Here is a 19,832-nt window from a genome sequence, read left to right as displayed (position 1 = left end):
ATGAGCCGCTCGCCAAATTCACTTACCGACAGTTACATTCGGAAAAGCTTCTGCTAAACACATACTGATAGATGCCAGTTGACAAGCACATCGTACCTAGTCAATGTACATGTTATATATTAATTAGTCGCTGATTGGTAATTAAAAAAACAGCGCCTTTCTTACATTGCTAGGTTTTGGAAAAGTAAATTTGCTTCCCGGAGAGGGAACCGCAAGCAGACGCAGACTTATACAGTAAACTACGTCTATAACGACACGCTTATAACGAACTGACGGATATAACGAACTTATTTTTAGTCCCGACCATTTTTTGTATATATGCTGTCTGTATGCTTATAACGAACTACGGTTATTACGAACTAAAACTAGTGGTCCCCTCGAGTTCGTTATAACCGTAGTTTACTGTATACTACTTTTATAGTTTAACATGATTTACAAGGATTGTTACGAAACAGGTTTTAAGTTAAATACCCAAATGTCAAGAAACAGGTGGGTAGAAAATTTTTGAATACCCTCTAAAAATTATGGATACCCAATCAAAATTTAACCCCTGGGTAAAATACCCAAATAACCAAAAGCTTATCTATAGCTCTGGTTACTGGCCACCTCGACCATTTGGATTATACATTTGAAATATTGTGTACCGCCGAACCACAGTGACGATGGATTTAATCATCCGGTGACATACTTATATAGTTCTAAGTAAAAAGTAGCAACAGTCAAGGTTTGACCACTGGTGCGTGAGGACCAACGGTGCCAGCCTACAGAGTGTGTGACGTGTCCGAACTCTGAACAAGGCAGAGTGACCACTAACTCTTATGATTACCCTCACAGCAATTTTATCTGGCCAACAGTGGTCACGATTGTCATTGAACTGCTAAATCCAGTTTTAACCTCTAGTTGATCTATTTAATTTATATCACACAGATACAACATCTCAATACAGTACATCTTCCCGAGGCAAGGAAGTTAACTGACTATAAAAGTCCAGTTTAAGCCTTTGTCGAACTAGGCTTGAGTTTCTGGGCTCGACCGCAGCGCCACCGGTGGCTACTAAGCGTTATCTCCCTTCTGTGTCCCTTCTATTGACAAAAATCAGATTCCACCTCTCGTAACACTTGCATTTGCTTCAAATATTATGGCATCTCCCAGTGAAGACGATCTGATCCGTTATCAAGATCTATGTTGTAATATAACTTATCAATTTCGCAAAGTGCATCACATTACGTGAGCACCTTGATTAAAAACATGAAAAGATTGGGAAAATATCATTTGACGCTTAGTTGACGGTACACATGCTTTTAATCCTGCAATCGACCGAAATGTTATCTGCACGGCAGGTTATGAACCGGATGTCGATTTCTTTTGCGATTTTGATTGGACTATAGTCTATACACAGACTCCATAATTCCAGCGAAGTTCGGCAAGGGATGGAAACTGGACTTTTGCAGATGTATACATGATATCTCTCTCTCTCTCTCTCTCTCTCTCTCTCTCTCTCTCTCTCTCTCTCTCAAACACACGCACGCACGCACGCACGCACGCTCTATCACACAGTGAAAATTTCTAAATGTTACAGAGAACGTGTCTGAATGTCACAGAGAAAGTGTCTGAATGTCACAGAGAATGTGTCTGAATGTCACAGAGAAAGTGTCTGAATGTCACAGAGAAAGTGTCTGAATGTCACAGACAAAGTGTCTGAATGTCACAGAGAAAATGTCTGAATGTCACAGAGAAAGTGTCTGAAAGTGTCTGGATACCTTTAAGGAAATGAAACGTTAAATATTTGATAAAAATAGATTCCATAACCGGCTTAATGTCTTGGCATATAGATCTCAAAATTCAATGGTGTCCTTAGACTTTTGTCCACCTTCACAATATGCTGAAGCAAACGCCAGGGGCATCATGATTCCCACCTTGCAGTAGAAAATTCCGCTGGACATCTCGTGCTAGAGAAAAATTGATTATAACGCCCATCTCCTGTCTCATAAGTCGCGCCGACTCTCGCGAGACACATTTATACGAAATATGTCCTGCCCAGTTCATTTTGATAGGTTTTGGAAGTAAAACAGATCTCCCCCTTATTCATGTGTCACTTTCAATCCTCGCCGGATCACACATTAAACGGACATGTGTTCTTCTGTAGATCGAGCGTTGTACAAGGAGGGAATTAAATGTCCAGGGATAAGGACTTCTTCGGGTGAGCGTAATTCTGCGCCTAATGGCATTGCCGTCAGTATGACATGGTGTGCTTATAGGAGAGTAAACACTATTATAGTGTTGGCGAGACTAGTACTGAAGAACTTCACAACACATAAATCGGTGGTTGTTTTGCCATAAATGATGATCTTCGTGTCGTTATTAATACCAACATCACTACTTCAAATTAGATTGTGTTTTCTATGAATAAGATTTGGATATTATCATATAAAAAGGTCATTTGGACTTGTAATACACGTTATTCAGTAATCTCGGTCCTGAAGGTCAAGCCGACATGCCAAGGTCACCATGACAAGGTCATCCTGTGACATGGTGATGTGCCGAGTCATCTGAAGTATGTCTTCTGGTAACTAGTGTAACAAAGGTATGCCGACTGCTGACCAGTTGTGTAAACAAGTCACCGTGTATTAGGACACGGGTGGTCTAGTCGTCTAAGGCGCTACAAGTCGCTGTGCAGAGTTGCGTCCCTTTGGCGAATCTTATATTCGTCCACTCACATGGTATTCTAGGTTTGTCAGCACCACACCCGTGCGCCGGGGTTTCGCCAAAGTGGTATGATTGAAGGTTCGAATCCCGGTTCGCCTCGATTATGTTTCTAAGTTTGTCAGCATCATACCCGTGGGTTTCACCAAAGTGGTAAACGTCTGAGACCTGCATCACTTCGGGCTTTCCTCCCTCATTGGTAACACGCCGTGATATAACTGGGATACTGTTAAAAGCGGCGTTAAGCCCAACTACCTCACTCACTACACTCTTGGTATGAACTGTATGGAGCTTGGAGAAAATCGGGCTACACACAAAACAGTGATGTCATTGTCGCTTGTTAATGACATGGTGTTTACTCTCTAACAATATGTCACTTTAGAACATACGTTGATGAAATATCTATCTATCTGCAGACAGACCGGATATATTGAAAAACTGTAGTTTTTGAAAATATGTGTCCCCCAAATATATAAGAGATAGCAAGTTTAGACTAGAACCTGAAAAAGGGCGTTTTTAATCGAAGAAAAAGTGCGACCTGATTTAAGTGTATAGCGAGTTGGGTATGTCGATGACTTGATCAGAGTTACATTTTGTCACGACGTGTAAGTTTAGCGTGAGAGGGAAACCGGCGTGACGCAGGTTGTGCACACACACACACACACACCCGGGTATGGTTTTCACCGACAAATACTAGTAATCATATTCGCATCGAAACTAGGATCAGTTATCTTTCCGACGCAAGGGCGTTAACTGACTATAAAAGTCCCGTTTCCACCCTTACTAAGCTGGAATTTCTAGGCTCGGTCGTAGCGCCTCAAGTGGCTATTACAAATATGTCCCGTCTGTGTCCCTCCTATTGACCAATCAGATTCCACCTCTCATATCACTTGCAATTGCTGCAAACAAAAGTCCACCTCCGTCGTCTAGTGGTGGAGCACCAGCCCGGAGAGCGATAGGTTCCGGTGTTCGAAAAAGACGTTAAAAGATGGTACTTGTTGTAACCATGTCTGGCGCTCGGCATTAAGGAGAAAAACAAGCTCTGGTCGGCTCGGAGTCAGTATACTGCGTCTAAGAGGGATATTCGTGTTAAACTGCGGAATGGTATCTCAGTGGGCTAGCACTAAAAATCAGCATCAGTCCGGACTAGTGCAAGCAGCCACACACACACACACATACATTCACACACACACACATTCATTCACACACACACACACACACACACACACACACACACACACACACACACACACACACACACACACACACACACACACACACGCACGTTGCTATATAAGTCTAATAATATCGGACGTGATCATGACGTTAAACCCCAGTTCACCTCATCTCAAAATGGTGGCACCCAGTCAAGACGATCTGATCGATAATCAATATCTATATTGTAATAAAACGGGTCTTGCCTCGCGAAATGCATCAAACAAACTTGAGCACCTTGATTAATAACATGGAAAGAATTACAAAATATTTGTCGACGCCCAGTTGCGGTTCACATGCTTTGCAAATCCTTCAGTCGGCCGAAATCTGCACTGTGAAATTGGACTATTTGATTGGACTATGCATAGACTCGTTAGTACAGCCAAAATGTAACTCCAGAATTCCAACCTTGTTCAACAAGGGTGGAAACTGGACATTTATAGTCAGTTAACGCCCTTGCCTCGGGAAGATGAGGATTAGTACCAACGACCAGCATATCCTGGACCGGCAAAGGGACACAAATCTGCACAGCGTGTCGTGTCGCCTTAGATCACTGAATCTCATATCACACCTTAATGTGAATGTGTTTCTTTGAACTGCTGTCTCGTAAAAAAAACGGCGGTTTGTAAATACATTATTTTTGTCTAAGGAGGGCAATCTGTAACAAACAATGCAGGCTTTGAATGGCTTAAAACACATTTGCAAAGATTGGCAATTTGCACGAACCTAGTTTCCTTTTAATTTAAAAACAAATTCACAGCAGCCACCTTATTCCGACTTTACTTGCCCAAACAATTGGACGTTTATGGCTACTACACCGGTGGCCACTAACCACTAAATGGGGATTTTACGAGCGAGTTCGTCAATAATTGAAAGCGCAAATGATACTCGCAACAACGACAGCGACATCGACGCTTCAATGTGGACATTGGGATTGCGGCCTTGTGCCACAAACTCCGAACAGCGCTGGACATAACTTCAAGGGCGTGATGGACGGTCAGACCATATGGACAAGATGTCTTTGTTTTGTTGAGCATGTTCCAGCATGTAACGCCATTGATTTCAGCTTCGTGACAGCGAGATTGGTAAACATGACAGCTTCGCCATGAAATATTCACCAAACTCCACATATAACCCTCCACCCTTTGATTAAACTCCGTTAAAAAAACAAGCGTGGCATTGTAGAATTAGACTATGCTGTTGCGTGATGTCGGTGTGTGGAGATTGATTCCGGTTTGACCAAAGGGCGATGACATAGAATTGAATTTCGTGACATCACTGTATTAACTGATAATGCCAGATCGACCTGGTATACTATTTGAAGGAATGAGCCAGATTTCAAACGCATCATCGCGACTTTCTAGAGTTGAATTACGTGTGGCGTTGATTTTTATATTCCCTAGTAGGTTAGGTGAGGTGAAATGGGGTTTAACGTCACGTCAAGGATTATTGCACTTATATAGCGACGTGCATGTACGTGTGTGTGTTTGTGGCTGCGTGTACTAGTCCGGACTGATGCCGATTTATAGTGCTAGCCCACTGAGATATCATGCCGCAGTTTAACATGGCTACCCCACTTAGACACAGTATACTGACTCCGAGCCGACCAGTCCTTGTTTTAGACCCTTAATGTCAAGCGCCAGGCAGGGAAACAACAAGTATCGTCTTTAAACGTGTTTTGGTATAACGCGACCGGGGATCGTCACGTCGACCTTCCGTTCACTCTTGGTTACATGATATAAGTCTAAGATAACAAGAATAATATTTAAACGACTCTTTGTGTAACCCGGCCGGGCATGGAACCCCAGACCTTCCAGTCTCCGGGCGGACGCTCTACCACGAGGAACCGGTCTTAATTCCAAAGTAGTGAGTGAGTTGGGTTTAACGCCGCTTTTAACAGTATTCCAGTTATATCGCGGCGTGTCAGCTTAATGTGGGAGGAAAGCCCGAAGTGATGCAGGTCTCAGACGTTTACCAAGTCGGTGAAACCCATGAACACGGGTATGATGCTGACAAACCTAGAGACATAATCGGGGCGAACCGGGGTTCGAACCCACAATCATAGGTTTCTGGCGTGCCCAAGGGACGGAACTCTGCACAGCGACTCGCGGCGCCTTAGACGACTGGGCCACCCGTGTCCCTTATTCCCAGTTAAGTAAACGTAACTATTGTGAGTGAGTTGGGTGTTTAACAAAGGTATAAAGAGTGTTTCATTAACTGTCAGCTAAATGTGGAGGAAAACTGTATAACTCAGGACGGGACGTAATCCCCAATGACGTCCCCACGTCAAGAATAAAACGTATAGGGGAGACAACTCCGCATGGACAGTTGCGGCGCTTAAAGACCAGCAAGCCCCTTGCTTGTGCGCGTCTTTGTTGTTTGACCCTGCGCTTAGCAATAACCCAGCTATGTGACGGTAGACTATAAAGAACCGATAATCAGAGAATCCAGTGATTGATAGAGTGAGCAAACATCCACGCCGTCGGGGTAGGAAGACACGCCACCAACCAAGTCGTCGTGCCTGATCGCCCGATTCATTTGCTCGCCTCTTCTGACCAGTATAGGCTGCTGGGATCCAGTTCTAACCCGGAATCTCCACTGGGGTCTGTCGAAGTTGTAGGTCATAATCTATGTGAGGCGTTATATTTTGATTTATTTAGTTGACGGATCCAGTGAACCCAAAATCAGAAATGTTAAAAAAACAACAGTTTAAAGTTTTTGAAAAAAAATACGATGAGCCTGACCATCCCGTTTAAGTATTAGAAACATAATTCCCTGTTTGGCTGAGACAAGTGGTAAATTTCACTCAATGTCCCAAATTATTTGCTCAAATACTAATCATAGCGTCGCTGCTTCTCCAAACAGTGTGTGGCTATGTCCACTTGTAAACACCATAAAACGTTTAAAATTCCTGTCACATTTCACAAAAATACCAAAAGGAAAATACAAAATACGAAATTTTAATTTTTCACCATTATTCTTCACCCCCAAAATTAAAATATTGAAGAGTTTAGTAGTAATTGTATTTTACATTTCGATCAAAGGTTTTGAGAGAAAATACCGAATATTAAATCATCGAATATAAAAAGATCCTAATACCTGTGATGATCATATATTAATAATCAAGCATCACTATGACACTTGTCCCATAGCATAGATGCCCCATTGAACAGAAATTACCACGAGGACGGTATTGAAACACGCGGCAGTAGTTTCCGCACTCCACAAAATCAGCACTTGATTAAGTGTTCCTCGCTTTATTTAAATCCTTCATCTCAATTCTGATAATTATGAAAAGCACTTATAAATGTTTCTAAATATTCCTAACTCTCGAAAACATCTTTAAGTATCATTAGAGTTGTAACTTCCCAGGTCAACAAATGCCTAAAGTACATTGGCTTCATTCCAAGACATAAAAGCTGAAACCAGATACCGTAAACATTAAAAAAGGTATTTTCCAACCGATCATTTTACTGACATAATTTCGATTTTCATTTGTATCTATTTACGTCTTTTTCAAATTAAGTCATTTGAAACAGGAAATGTTCCTATTTATGATTCAACACGCATCCGTTAAGAGCTGATATTGAAATCCGGGAAGCTTCGTAAACGATGGCGTTTGCATCTAGTTTTAAAACGTTCACTTAGTCCGACGCCATTGCGACCTCAACATCGTCATAAAATAAACCGACAACCTCACATCAAAGCCCATCGGGCAGTTATCGGAAATTCTCACCGGGACGTTACTTTCAGTAAATTTGATTTCACTAGTAAATTGTTTCAGAGAACCCGAGCGGCACGCTCGCCCACGCATGCTTCGAGAGTAACACAAGATGGCGTCGTTTGGCGGGTGACAGAATCAATGACAAAGAAACGAATCAGTAATTAATCGTTATTTGCCCCAGTAATTCGCTGCAGCTCAAGGATCTGTTATGTCCAAGTCGACCAGACCGCTGCATTAAATACAGACGTCCAACAGTGGACAGTGATTCCGATGGATTTTTATGTCAAGGTGACCGGGTTTATCATCGACCGCAAGGTCACAGGTTATGTGGTGAAGTAGCACTTGCTTGACGAGCGTGTCGGGTTATTTGTGGAAATCAATCTGAGTTGTCTTTTTAATTGTGTGCACAAATATGCAGGATTCAACAGTTGTTGGTTTCTCCGTTACGACTGATGCAGGCTCATCCATCATACAGATGGATCAGATTGTCTTTCAATTTCCCTGAACCCAGATGAGCATTAAATGTAGGTCATGTCTTTGCGACCATTCCAAATTATTTGCCCTATACTTTCTGACGGACCCCGTAATGAAAATAGTGGAAAATTAATACAGTTTGAAAATATTAACAAGGATTTTATTGCCGCTTGATCTTGTTTAGCAATTGCGGACCGAGAGCGGAAGGAGAGTGCAGAACCCCATTTTATGTCAATCTATCATGTGTTTAGATTACTTGGACACTTTGGTTTATGGTGCATCCCCTGTTTAAAAAAGAATATCCGATCCGTGAAAGTCGTCAAACAGATGATACGTGAGTATGATTTTATGCCGCTTTTTTCACTATTGCTGTTACGCCATGGCAGGGGGCACCTTGCATTGAACACAATCAGGAAATGGAACCTGGCTTCGGTGTGACGATTCAAAGCTTCAACCACTATCCCACCCTAACACCCCTTTGCCGTGTGTGGCTTTTGATACGTAACCTCTAGCAACAAAACAAGGTGTCGACTCCATTCACGGCTCACATCAGACTCCGTAACATATTAACCGCTACACTTCGAGCACTGACGTGTAAGCGTGTATTGATCAACTGGAAAGTAACCATTGAAGCCAAAGGTCCAGCCAATTTGAAACTCCGATAATAAAACCCACCCACCCACCTGAGCTACAGTGGTACAGTCTAATATATCGATATGGTTGCAGAACATACGGGCTCTTTCCGACAACCAGCCAATCAGAAGTGACCGCCCAGTTAATTGCACACAACGTTTAATTCAAGTGAAGTATGATAGTTCCGCAAAGGGTGGGGACAAATATCCAAACAATACTTAAAACCTTTATGTCCGGCAAACCGTCCAAGAAGGGAACACTCCTTCAATCGATCAGAGAAAACTTTCTAGTCTTTCATTGAATGTTTATAGAGATCTCTGACTGATACATTGTGCTGACATTATTCCTACGATTGCGGTTAGAATCATGCCCGTGTTTTGAAAGCATCACTTCCAGGGATCGATTGGTTCCCGTATGCCTGTCCATGGTCCAATCCCGGGGACTGAGACCCTGGACAAACACCCCTGCGGCTTGGAGCTTTCAGGGGCACACGTTCTGTGTCTTGGTTAAAGGTGGGCGGGTTATTTCAGGACGCTTGTGTTTGACCAGGCTGTCAAGATGCCATGACCTTCACAGACTGTTTGACATTGAAAGCATTAATCCAAAACCGTTCCCACTTTAGAATGAAATGTAAAGGCTTTATCCCCGTGACAATAATTATGACGGACACATTTAGAACAACATTATGTGTAGACAAAGCAGCACCGCTATATATTTAACCGATCGTCAAGGTAATTTTGTGCACGAATAAGTTTTAGTACGTATTACAACATTATCAAGCATGTATTATACTAACCACTGTGCATTCAATTGAATGACTACCTCAAGTTACGTGGTAGCATACAACCCTATCGACCATCTCATCCTACCGGGTACCCAGTTACTGCAGGGTAGGCAGATTCGCTGTGCAGAGTTGCGTCCTTTGGGCACGCCAGAAACCTATGATCGTGTGTTCGAATGTTTCTAGGTTTGTCAACACCATACCCGTGCTCTTGGGTTTCACCGAAGTGGTAAACGTCTGAGACCTGCGTCACTTCCCCCCACATTAAGCTGACACGCCGTAATATAACTGGAATAATGTTAAAAGCGTTAAACCCAACTCACTCACTCACTCACTCACTCCTTACAGGTAGATACTACGCCATGTACAAGACTATACTGTCGCATCTCAAACATCCAGTCAGCAATCAAGTGTTGCTGAAGTCACATTGACAAAATTATGACTATGATTATGATTATTATTATTATTATCATCATCATTATGATTATTATTATTATTATTGTTGTTGTTATTATGATGAGTGTGTGAGTGAGGTTTTACGCCGCTTTTAACATTATTCCCGCAATATCGGTGAGGGTCGCCAGAAATGAGCTCACACAATGTACCCATGGGGGGAATCGAACCCCTTTCTTCTGCTTCATGAGCGAACACTTTGACCACGAGGCTACCACACTATCCCATAATTATTATACTTAACCTTTTGAAACCACATATGTGATAGGTATGTCAGGATGGGTTTTCAGTTTGTGAACCATGCACTCGGCTCTCCACTATCCCATGAATGGTAATCTCGGTGAGCAATGGCAGGAATCCATATTGGAACTATTTACATTCACGTGTCTATCACGTAATAAAAAATCGCAGATGTCGTGACCCCGCTTTTCTCCTGAAATTGATGATAATACATTTATACATTGAAATCGTTGCACGTGTCACACGAACCTCATACGACGTGATCTTAAACGGATTACAGCGAAATCATTTTGGTCACAACTGCAGGGCTGGCAAAGCGGAATTACCCGAGTGGACAGGAGTGAAGCCGAATGAACCCGAATAAAGGAATAAAGTAAGAGATCAATGCTTTCTACAAGTAACACGGATGTGCTGATAGCCTGGTCGCAAATTATATTGGGGTTAGGATGCCACAACGACTGCCACGTATGGACAACAAGTTAAATGAAGAAAAGAAGATACACGCTCGTGACCAAAGTTATTGTGTGTAAGGCACCCGTTGACGTAGAATATTACCCCACCATAATCCACTGATTTGTGTGACCCGGGCTTGATTATTTCTCGAACACTAAAACCTTACTTTGGTATGACCTCTGTTAGATAACGCGGATCGATGGTAGTTTGCCTGTCCACTAAAACAAGGATTGTATATCGATAAATAAACCGGCCTTAAACGACTCCCAACAGTCCGCTGTTCGTTGTTAAGATTGGTCTCCGAACGGACACAAATACTTAATAAACTGGATAGGAATCAGATCTCGGAGTTAGGCATCTGGCGTGTTGTGCTTGGCGTGTGTACCAAGGCAATATACCAGTCGAAGATATACATATTGGTATCCTTAGCTTTATAACTCTATGTCTGTAATGAAATTGCCTACTCTGGGACAATCATATTAGGAATTACGGTCTGGGGCTAACTGAGGCCTCGAGCGTCTTGGAGCAGATAGTCAGTGTCCTTATTTCCGACAACCGTCTCGACCTGCAGACTCAATCCCATCATGCTATTTTATCTCGGAGTTGTCCACTGGTCATTACAGACTAGGCTGTGTTTATTCGTTTGGAACTGGGGTGTGGACGCGAGACATCGTTAGAGCCAGGCATAGAAGAACCTGCACAGCACTCAAAGGCGCTGCGGAGGATCCGGGTTAGAATAGGTCTTCAGAAACCTTTACTTGCTGTAAAAGGCGACTTTGCTTGTCGTAAGAGGCGATTAACGGGATAGGGTGGTCAGGCTCACTGACTTGGTTGATGCATGTCATCGTATTCCAATTGCGTAGATCGAGGCTCATGGTTTCAATCACTGGATTGTCTAGTCCAGACTCGATATTACAGACCGCCGTCATACAGCTGGAATATTGCTGAGTGCGGCGTTAAACAACAAACAACCAAAGCTAACGCGCTGCTATTCGCTGTGCAGAGTTACGTCCCTAAGGTGTAGCACAATCGATACTGCCGCGCATTCGAATCCAATATTCACCCTGGGCCCACTTACACAAAGCGATCTTAGAGCTAAGATGATCGTCACCCCCTTACTTTAACATAGCCTTACAATAGTCGTAGTACTAAGATAGCTTTGTGCAAGTGGGCCTTGGTCATGACTCCTGATTTGCCAGTACCACACCCATGCTCGTTGTTTTTTCTTATGGGGCAAAACGTCTGCTTCTTGCATACACTGACAGAAGTAAAGTACCTGTTCAAAGCGGCCTTGTCCATGCACAGCTGTAGCGAGGAAGTTGAATCATTATACATTCTTCTGAAGTGCTTGTGCTTGGGCGGATACAGAGGGGTGTGTGGGTGGGGTGGGGTGTGTGTGGGTGGGGGATGGGGTGTGGGTGGGGTGGGGGGGATGTGGGGTGTGGGGTGTGTGTGCGCATCCCCCCTTTTTATTTCGAAATTTTTTTTTATTTCTGTATAAATTACCACCAAAGACAATAAATAGATCTTAATTGTGCACCCCCCCCCCCCTTTTAAAAAAAGATGTATCCGCCCATGGGGAGGGAAGTTAACCTACGTAAGATGGTAAGTTTTACACTTCCAGTTTAATCTCGTGAGGTAGTACGGTGCTAACTTGGTATTGAGCGGAAGATACTCTCTGGTTCTGGCAGATGCCTCCTCATTTTAGATTAGTTGTCGGATAAATCGATGTGGAATATATGCTGCAAGACATCTACCGTCGATAGTATTATAATAGGTACCAGGGTCCCCTTCCACAAAGGGATCGTAGCCCTACGACAGTCATAGGTCTATGTTAAAGTATGGGAGTTACGATCGTCTTAGAGCTACGATCGCTTTGTGGAACGGGGCCCTGAACAACTTTGCCCCAACAAATGCATTTCGTTACGATATTTTCGCCCTGGTATTTGCGCTTGGGATGAGTAATAGTTGGAAAGATGACTTTTAAAAGAAACTTTATCTTTATTTCACACACGTATACTGATATGCTTGCATAAGAAATACATACACAATTATGAAAATGTTATTACACAAAACATGTTTATGTTATCAGGGCACAATCATCAGAGGGAGCCACGCTCTGTCCTAGACTGGTGTACCTTCCCTAGAAGGCCGCTAGGAGGCGAAGCGCAGATTCCCCCAAACAGCATTTGGCTGCAGTGAAACGTTGACCCATTTCAGTCATTCGTGACCAACTCGTGTTATTCCTGGACAAGCCGAATAGCGACTCGTGCCCCTCTCATGGCCATTTTTGCGACCGGGTCCCGTCTTAGGGCAAACGGGCATACCTAAAACAATTGTGAACTCGTTGCGTAATGGTTCACACACACATATATATATATATATATATATATATATATATATATATATATATATATATACGCAATCCCAATTGCGTGGATCGATGCTCGTGGTGTAAATCACTTGATTGTCTGGTCCAGACTCGATTATTTACAGACCGCCGTCATACAGCTGGAATATTGCAGAGTGCGGCGTTAAACAACACACAAACAAACAAACATGTAGAGAGGGTGTATGCATGTTGTGCACTTTCAGGTCAGGAAGATGAAATTGACTACACTCTCATGACACACGTGTTGCTCATAAGACTATTAAGAGATCGGTGTGACAAGTCGATACCAGAATTATCTAAAAGTCGTTTCATAGAAGTTAATTACAAACAAATACACATGTCAAAGCGAGGTAAGCATGACCAAATCATACATTCTAAGGCTCGAGAATTGGCGTATAATGTCATAAATTACATGGAGAAAGAATGTACGATTAAATCTCAAGCATTGACAAAAGGGGCGATCGGGTAGCCTAGTGGTTAAAGCGTTCGCTCGGCACGCCGACAACCCGGGTTCGATTCCCGACATGGGTACAATGTGTGAAGCCCATTCTGGTGTCCCCCGCCGTGATATTGTTGGAATATTGCTAAAAGCGGCGTAAAACCATACTCACTCTCTCAGTCAGATGGACAAGTATTGTTAAATAGTATTTGAAAATTGATTTGATTTTCAGATCAAATTACAGTGTGGTAATACTTGTTAAACGCTTGACACAATTACGTTAGCCAACAAACTCTATAAACAATTATTTGTGATATTGCTGGAATAAAACCATACTCACTCACTCACTCACTCACTGACAAGAGCTGTCACTGCCACTGGTGTGTCTGTAACGATACGTCTCAATTGGTGTTGTCTATGGAAATTTGCTGTCCCGGTCATGGGGTACCTTCACATCAGCACGTGCTATTATTTGCTATTGAACTCTCCACTAGAACTCGTTGTTAACCGAGACAGGGCACGCACATATCCATCGTACTACTTGTCGCGGACCCGCCGCTACCCCTTTTTTAAAAATGGTGAGCCCCATGGAAGAACCTCATACATATTCATACCGGGTTAATTGTCAGGTCACAACTCGACTTAGCCTGGCTTACCAGTTATTAGTTTTGGAAAAAGCTTGTTGTGCTCCGTTTAGTCAACCCGACATCACCCAAGAAACACGTCAGCCACATTTAGTCAACCCGCCATCCATCAGACAATTATGCCAGTTTATTCAGTCAACCAGACATCCCGCAGACATGTATGCCAGTCACATTCAGCCAAACCGACATCTCTCAGACAAGAATACTAGTCACATTCAGCCAACCCGACATTTCTAAGACAAGCATGCCAGTCACATTCAGCCAACCCGACATCATTCAGACAAGCATGCCAGTCACATTCAGCAAACCCGACATCATTCAGACAAGCATGCCATTCACATTCAGTCAACCCGACGTCATTCAGACAAGCATGCCAGTCACATTCAGTCAACCCGACATCATTCAGACAAGCATGCCAGTCACATTCAGTCAACACAACATCTCTCAGACAAGAATACCAGTCACATTCAGTCAACCCGACATCATTCGGACAAGCATGCCAGTCACATTAAGTCAGAAAATCAAACTATCAAAGTACTGTTAATAATATAACCCAACTTGCTTGCAGGCCCTTTCGGACAATCAAACGGTACCTAGAACGCACCTGACGGTCTTTGTCAGACATGCTTGTTGGCCATTGTCGATAAACCAGTCGCTCGCTGGCAAACACCTGGCGGTCTTTGTCGGTCTAACAAACGTGACCTAGGGAACGCATGGCAGCAGGCAGTCTTTGGTCATTCACAGGGACAGTCTTCTCAGGCAATTACGTCAGACGCCATAAAATAAGTTTATAACAGAAAGTGATTAATTACAATATTCAATAACACCACACTGTGAGACAGCGCGGTGTCTGGTCCGAGACTAGCCGCCATCACGCTGTGGTTCCGAGTGGATCTGGTCGTATTAAACAGAATGGAATCCGTCCCTCCAGACATATAAGTTGTTAAGCGTTTGATCGGATTTTCCTTCTAACGGTGTCACAAACAGTGTTATGGTATACTAGGCTATACATATATATTGACGCTGACGTTGCATTTAGCGCAACATATTTCATGTTTTCAAGTTTCATGAATGTTGATCGTCAAAATTATCATTTACATTATCAGTTTATTATCAGGTGATATAGAGTTGTTGAGTCAGCCGCTAGAGGCGATAGCATGGGGATTGGGTGGTCAAATGAACAGTTCTTGGCTTCCTGCCAGCGATTAAAAAGTTCGTGTGCGTGCGTGCGTGCGTGCGTGCGTGCGTGCGTGCGTGTGTGTGTTTAACGCAGTACTATTCCAGCTATATGATTGCGGCCTGTGGATGTGCCGTAGGGGCGACTAACGGGATCGGGTGGTCAGGCACGCTCACTTGGTTGATGATATTTCATCGTATCTCAACGCGTAGATCGATGCTCATGATATCAGTCACTTGATTGTCTGGTCGAGACTCGATTATTTACAGATCGGCGTCATATAGCTAGAATATTAGCTGAGTGCGAAGTGGGTGGGCGAGTGAGTGAGTGATTGGGTGAGATAGTCAGTGTTTAAGTTATATCGGGGGCACGGGTGGCCCAGTCGTCTAAGGCGCCGCGAGTCGCTGTGCAGAGTTGCGTCCCTTGGGCACGCCAGAAACCTATGATTGTGGGTTCGAATCCCGGTTCGCCCCGATTATGTTTCTAGGTTTGTCAGCACCATACCCGTGCTCGTGGGTTTCACCGAAGTAGTAAACGTCTGAGACCTGCATCACTTCCGGCTTTCCTCCCACATTAAGCTGACACGCCGTGATATAACTGGAATACTGTTAAAAGCGGCGTAAAACCCAACTCACTCACTCACATTTAAGTTATATCACGCCATGGTATCCTTTGATCATACTCGTCAGTTTTGCCAAAGCGGTAATCATCTATCGCCAGTGAAGCTTTGGGTTTTTAGCCAAAAGCACGCCATTTTTTTAAATGAAGTTCGATTCCCAACATAGTCACAAGAAGACAGTTCTTGGTCTCTCTGAAACTTATTTGAGAAGACCCCTGAGCCGTCTGTGAACAAAACAGACGAATGACCTCATGTGACCTTCAAGGAGCTTGTCCCTACTCTACTAAGGGCCCATCAGTGCTTGATACACGTTGAGGTGTGTACCGAGAGCTGCACGGATATTCACGAGCTCCTCACACCACCCTCCCTCTCCTCCTTCATCACCCCGTGTCAACACTTGTAACCAAGCCGCAATTATCCTGGCCAGGAAGCAAGGCAAACTGTGCATCACCCACCCTTGATCTCCCATCATTGAATACATCCAGCGCCATCTCTAACAATACGGGTCCAGAGATCCCTGACATTCCATTGATGGGATCTCGGCCGATTATTGCTTCGCTCGTTACTCCCACAGACCATCACTGGAGATAGTATCATTGGCGGTCATGAGTCAGAACTGTATAAATGCCCGGAGATACTAAAGAGGTATTACCTTGGGCGATCATTCTTCAATTCTATACAAATGGCCACAGATGCATCTACAGATAATATTTGGTGAGGGAATTTCGTGATCAGGTGCATCCAAAATGTTTCTGAAATGGCTGAAAGAAACTTTGCATTGAGCTGCAAACAATTTGATGTCGGTGACCCCTCTATTAATGGGATTAATTACAAGAGTGCCGATATTGTGTTTTAATGAAATGACTACTTTAAACGACATCAATCATCACACCTTGGTGGATGTAAATTTACCTAGGGGGATGAGTATGTCACTCCGAACCTTACATCAATAAATTCTACATTAAGCGAACGGGTTTCCTCTCGTTAGCTTCCAGTGGCTCAGGGTCCATAATATGAAGGAAGTTTAGTGCCGTGACCTTTATGAGACAAGATTCCATTAGGGTTATAATAGCCATGAGATCGCCATGTGGAATGTCAAACACAATATCCCATCAAGACATCGTCTACGCTCTCATCATTGTCCTGTCCGACCCATGTTACCCCAAAACTGCTTACGTTCTCCACCACCCCCCTGTCCGAACCATGTTACCCCACAACTGCTAACGTTCTCCACCATCCCCCTGTCCGACCCATGTTACCCCATAACTGTTTACGTTCTCCACCAGTACTCTGTCCGACCCATGTTACCCCACAACTGCTTACGTTCTCCACCATCCCCCTGTCCGACGCATGTTACCCCACAACTGCTTACGTTCTCCACCATCCCCCTGTCCGACCCATGTTACCCAATAACTGTTTACGTTCTCCACCAGTACTCTGTCCGACCCATGTTACCCCACAACTGCTTACGTTCTCCACCATCCCCCTGTCCGACCCATGTTACCCCACAACTGCTTACATTTTCCACCCCCCCCTCCCCCCTGTCCGACCCATGTTACCCCATAACTGTTTACGTTCTCCACCATCCCCCTGTCCGACCCATGTTACCCCACAACTGCTTACGTTTTCCACCCCCCCTCCCCCCTGTCCGACCCATGTTACCCCACAACTGCTTACGTTCTCCACCATCCCCCTGTCGGACCCATGTTTCCCCATAACTGTTTACGTTTTCCACCAGTACTCTGTCCGACCCATGTTACCCCATAACTGTTTACGTTTTCCACCAGTACCCTGTCCGACCCATGTTACCCCACAACTGCTTACGTTCTCCACCATCCCACTGTCCGACCCATGTTACCCCACAACTCCTTACGTTTTTCACCCCACCCCACCCCCCTGTCCGACCCATGTTACCCCATAACTGTTTACGTTCTCCACCAGTACTCTGTCCGACCCATGTTACCCCACAACTGCTTACGTTCTCCACCATCCCCCTGTCGGACCCATGTTACCCCACAACTGCTTACGTTCTCCACCCCCCCCCCCTGTCCGACCCATGTTACCCCACAACTGCTAACGTTCTCCACCCCCCCCCCCCCCGTCCGACCCATGTTACCCCACAACTGCTTACGTTTTCCACCCCCCCCTCCCCCCTGTCCGACCCGTGTTACCCCATAACTGTTTACGTTCTCCACCAGTACTCTGTCCGACCCATGTTACCCCACAACTGCTTACGTTTTCCACCAGTACTCTGTCCGACCCATGTTACCCCATAACTGTTTACGTTTTCCACCAGTACCCGGTCCGACCCATGTTACCCCACAACTGCTTACGTTCTCCACCATCCCCCTGACCGACCCATGTTACCCCACAACTCCTTACGTTTTTCACCCCACCCCACCCCCCTGTCCGACCCATGTTACCCCACAACTGCTTACGTTCTCCACCCCCCCCCTGTCCGACCCATGTTACCCCACAACTGCTAACGTTCTCCCCCCCCCCCCCCCGTCTGACCCATGTTACCCCACAACTGCTTACGTTCTCCACCATCCCCCTGTCGGACCCATGTTACCCCACAACTGCTTACGTTCTCCACCCCCACCCCCTGTCCGACCCATGTTACCCCACAACTGCTAACGTTCTCCACCCCCCCCCCCTCCCCGTCCGACCCATGTTACCCCACAACTCCTTACGTTTTTCACCCCACCCCACCCCCCTGTCCGACCCATGTTACCCCATAACTGTTTACGTTCTCCACCAGTACTCTGTCCGACCCATGTTACCCCACAACTGCTTACGTTCTCCACCATCCCCCTGTCGGACCCATGTTACCCCACAACTGCTTACGTTCTCCACCCCCCCCCCCTGTCCGACCCATGTTACCCCACAACTGCTTACGTTCCCCCCCCCCCCGTCCGACCCATGTTACCCAAAAATGCTTACGTTCTTCACCATCCCCCTGTCGGACCCATGTTACCCCACAACTGCTTACGTTCTCCACCCCCCCCCCCCACCCCTGTCCGACCCATGTTACCCCACAACTGCTAACGTTCTCCACCCCCCCCCCCCCCCCCCGTCCGACCCATGTTACCCCACAACTGCTTACGTTCTCCACCATCCCCCTGTCGGACCCATGTTACCCCACAACTGCTTACGTTCTCCACTCCCCCCCCCCCCCCCCCCCGTCCGACCCATGTTACCCCACAACTGCTTACGTTTTCCACCACCCCCCTGTCCGACCCATGTTACCCCACAACTGCTTACGTTTTCCACCCCCCCCCCCCCGTCCGACCCATGTTACCCCACAACTGCTTACGTTTTCCACCACCCCCTGTCCGACCCATGTTACCCCACAACTGCTTACGTTTTCCACCCCCCCCCCCCCCCCGTCCGACCCATGTTATCCCACAACTGCTTACGTTTTCCACCACCCCCTGTCCGACCCATGTTACCCCACAACTGCTTACGTTTTCCACACCCCCCCCCCGTCCGACCCATGTTACCCCACAACTGCTTACGTTTTCCACCACCCCCTGTCCGACCCATGTTACCCCACAACTCTTTACGTTTTCCACCCCACCTCACCCCTGTCCGACCCATGTTACCCCACAACTGCTTACGTTCTCCACCAGTTCCTGTATGACCGAGTGATATCATGTCACCAATAATTATTGCTATTTCTCCACAACGCACTGTCTCCATGTGAAGAAAATATTCACACCAGCATTCGTGGGAGGCGCGTATTGAAGATTCGCCTTCAAACCCGTTAGTCACAGTAACCAGTTTGTCACTCTTTTGTAACAGGAACATGAATAACTGTCAATATTTCCTGTAAGGATTCCTTGCACTTATCAGTGCCTATTCTCGTACCTCCGACTGTCAAGA

This window comes from Haliotis cracherodii, unplaced genomic scaffold, assembly GCF_022045235.1.
Source record: "Haliotis cracherodii isolate W230 unplaced genomic scaffold, xgHalCrac1.p SCAF_15, whole genome shotgun sequence".
Classification (NCBI taxonomy): Eukaryota; Metazoa; Mollusca; class Gastropoda; order Lepetellida; family Haliotidae; genus Haliotis; species Haliotis cracherodii.
This window is presented reverse-complemented; position numbering follows the sequence as displayed.